This window comes from Chiloscyllium plagiosum, chromosome 8, assembly GCF_004010195.1.
Source record: "Chiloscyllium plagiosum isolate BGI_BamShark_2017 chromosome 8, ASM401019v2, whole genome shotgun sequence".
Classification (NCBI taxonomy): Eukaryota; Metazoa; Chordata; class Chondrichthyes; order Orectolobiformes; family Hemiscylliidae; genus Chiloscyllium; species Chiloscyllium plagiosum.
The window spans coordinates 105,902,864-105,907,071 of record NC_057717.1 but is presented as its reverse complement, the minus strand read 5'-3'; positions in this window follow the sequence as shown (position 1 = coordinate 105,907,071).

Below are 4,208 nucleotides of genomic sequence, written 5' to 3'. Positions count from 1 at the left end.
CAGATATGGGATAGTGGAGTGCATAGATTCAGATCAGGGAAATCACTTCACTTCCAGGGTACTCCAGGAAGTAATGAAGGGGTGGGGGATCTCCTGGGTTCCACACCCCTTGACACCCATCCTCATCAGGAAAGGTTGGGAGAATGAACCAGACACTCAAGAGGCAGTTATTTACATTAATAACAGAAACCAGACTCCCTTGGACTCAGTGTTCACCTATAGCCCTCTTGTGAGTGCGGACGGCCCCAAGGAAAGATTTGGGGCTGTCCCCTTATGAGATATTGTTTGGCCTGCCCTACTTGGGAACAGCCATTCCCAGAAACTAGAGATTTGTTCTGAAAGTATATACTGGGCTTGTCCTCCTCTTTGTCTTTCCTCAGGAAATGGGGTTTATTGGCACAGACCCCACCCCTTGAATTCACCGTCCATCCGATCCAACTGGGGGATTGGGTCCTAGACAAATCATGGACTGAGACCAAATTGTAACCAGACTGGGAGGGGCCATACCAAGCTCTCCTAACCACTGAAACAGCGATAAGAACAGCAGAGAAAGGCTGGACTCACTACACTCGGATCAAAGGGCCTGTGGAATCTCCAGTTGAGACAGGAGTCTGGACAACTGAATCGACAAAATAACCTCTTCAACTTAAGCTGAAAAGACTTTAAATAACTGATTATACAGTGGCGGCATGAGTGTGGGATATTTTCTGTAGTGTGTATGTTAAGTCTCTCGGTGCTTCAGTACCCCTGTAGAATGGGAATAATGTTTAGGTACACGATATTAGCTCTTCTAGTCCGAGGATTCTGTCAGGCCCTGGTGTGGTCGTCTTACTAAGTGATAACGGTTCCAGAAAGTACAAATCCACAATTCATAGAAACTGATGCCTGCAGCCTGGTGGATTGTGGAGATGTAAGAGATCAAAGGCAATACAGTAACTCAGAGATACATCTTAGGTTCTATGAAAAAGGTCCCGAAAGGGGGGCATGGGGTAGGACTGACGGGAAGAAAGTGTCCTGGAGAGAGAAATGTAAGGAATATCTTTGAATAAAGCATGTAAAGGATGTCAGAGGCAGGAAGACCTCCGAGGTGATCTCTTGATTAATCCACTCATTACCGTACACCAAGGCCCCTTCCGGCCAGCTCTTGATTGTCCTGATAAAAAAGTGTAACCCAATATATTTTAACAGTAAAGAAAACCTCATGGTATGAAGTGATTTTAGGGGGAGAAACCGATCAGGTCCAATTAGACCAAATATTTGGAATAGAGATGAAAGCAAATGGGAAGAATTTCCTGGGATGTTGTTTTAAAGTACAGGTGAAAGACAGAACCCGAGTAGGAGAAAGGAATGGTAAAGTCCCTTACTCTGACCCTAAGGTGATAAAAATTGTAGAGGTAAAAGACTTCAAGCAGACCATTGAAGTAGAAACAGGATAAGGGGATTCAAATGCCTGGGTTGAATGGGTAAAGTACACTGTGAAATGTCTGAATAAAAGCAGTTGTTCTGCATGTGCCTCTGGGAGACCAATGGCCCAAGGAGTCCCCTTTCCGCTCGGGTGGCAGCGAAACAGGAGGGAGCATGACATGCATGATAGCCCTGGATCAGGATGAGACTGATCAGGATGAGACAGTAATAAAGATTGTATGCCCCTTCTATTAATGTTCCCTCCTCTAAAGAAGGAAGGTTTAAAGACGCCCCCCCCACCACGTTTTCTGCCGTGGTCGGAAATCATACATTGTGTGTAAACAGGCGAGGAACAGATCGGTCCAGATATTTGGGGGAGCTGAAATTATGTACCGAGATTGAGTACGTGACGGAAAAGGGAGGGAACTACTCAGCTTTAAGGGGAGTACCGAGAGACTCAACTGAACTGTATAAATTGTTATGAAACCTTCTGATTGGGGTGCCTACCTGTTTGACACCCGTCTTGCAAGAACGTTTCAATAAACTTTGCTGCTTCAGAATTTGACTCGGACTGAAATGTATTGAACAGTGAGCTTTGTTTCTCACACACCACAAACATGTGAACTCAGCTGGTGATCGAGTTGCCCTGAGCCACCACAGGAACAGGGGACTTGGGAAATTCACCAAAATGCAACACCGGAGAGAATGTTCAGTCAACAGCCCCACTGCTCAAACACAGACACGACAAGCAATCGTGACAAAATAGGTCTCTGATTTTATTGTCAATATTTGCATCAATGTTTTAATGTAACAGAGCTGAACTACTTTCCAAATATTTAGAATCCAGCCACATTTACTAACCGTAACATAAAGAAACACACACAATCTTTCCTGGTTCTCCTGAATGAACAGAAAAGGAACCGCAGCTTTGCTGTGAGATATTGTAACATCTATTGAGATCTACTGGTGTTTTGAGGAGTTTGTGAACTGTGTGTTGTCAGGACATTGCTGTTGGGTGACTGGTCACTTTTCCACAGGCTACCTTGCATGGGTGACATAGCAGCTCTCACACAAGCTGAGCTAATACCCACTTTTGTGCATATCGGTATCTGGGAGGAGGGAGGTCACTCTGCAGCTTTAACAATGGTTTGGAGCCTGAGGTTCAGATTGTCTGGGGCTGAAAGTCTAGAGAACTCTGTCGTCTGTTCTGTGCACCATAACCCTCACAGGTACTTCATTAGTACTCATCATTTCCTGAACACCTTCCAGAAATCTGCCCTCTTTGACAGAAGAACTTAATCTTCATTCTGCTGAAACAGTTGACATTGAAACTCATTTGGTGAGTCAGCTTTCCAATCGCTGCCCCAATGCAGTAACCTCTCCTCTCAGGGAACTCCTCAGCCTCCTACTTCAATATTCAATGCCCAGAAACTATTGGCCCCTTTGTTATGAAAAAGCAAACACACAGTCACCAATTCCAGTCACGCCAGGCTGCTGTTTCACAAAGCTCAGCAAACAAAGATAGAAATACGAATAACAACACAGCAAAATGATGACTGCTTAATCCCATCTAATGGGCAGCACGTCCATGGTGTTAATGGAGATAGTCTGAACATGCAGGAGCAGACTATCCTTGGAACACAGCCATCACTTCCTCTCAATTAATTAGCAGGAATTTGAGAGACTGATCGGAGGTTCACTGGGAAAGCAGGGGATTAAGGAAGGAGTTCAGGAAGAGCTTTACTGTGAAACATTTGTTGCTGCAAACTGCTCGAGCTGTTCCTCTTCACTCCTGTGAGGGTAGGGGTAGGGGTAGGGGTAGGGTTTTGAGATGGGACCCTCGGGGTGCTGTTCCTTTGCTGAGCCATCTGCGTCTCTGAAGTATGACTGGAATGTCATGAGTCTCTCGATATGCCACAAGTCCCAATAAATGCCCATCAATGGGGTTTTGGCACATGTCCATCCACATAGAAGTTCCTTGTGATTTTAGGCAGGGTTAGCTCCATCCCCTCTAATTCTTTGGTGAGGATGATCTGGCATCCAAGGCGGGAGTTCAGCTGTAGAACAGGAGCCATGTCCAACATATCTTCCTCCCTGGACAAACAAGAAATCTGTGCTCAATCTTCATTTGCAGTTTGCTCTCATCTTCAAATCTCGAACAGAGGCATATCTCTTTGAAGTATGACACGCAAAATGTGGCTATTACGGAGACATGGCTAGAACAGGGACAGGATTGGCTGTTGCAGGTTCCGGGATTTAAATGTTTTAGTCACCAAACCAGTTGCCATGCTTTTGCTCTTCAATATGAACTCCTATGTTTCCAGTTATGCTGAAAAGGACTCATGTAAACAGGTCACACTGTAATTACAGCCTTCCACCAGTGGCGGCATCTCAGTATCGCAACTTTCTCTTCCAAGTCATAGAACACGACAGCGCAGTACAGGCCCTTTGACCTGTGGAACCAATCTGGAGCCTATTGATCCTACACTATTCCATTATCATCCATATATTTATCCAATCACCATTTAAATGCCTTTAAAGTTGACAAGTCTACTCCTGTTGCAGACAGTGTGTTCCATGCCCCTACTACACTCTCAGTAAAGAAACTCTGACATCTGTCCTATATCTGTCACCCCTCAGTTTAAAGCTATGTCCCCTTGTGCTAGCCATCGCCATCCAAGGAAAAAGGCTCTCACTGTCCACCCTATCTAACCCTCTGATTATCTCTCATGTCTCAATTAAGTCACCTCTCAACTTTCTTCTCTCTAATGAAAACAGCCTCAAGTCCCTCAGCCTTTCCTTGT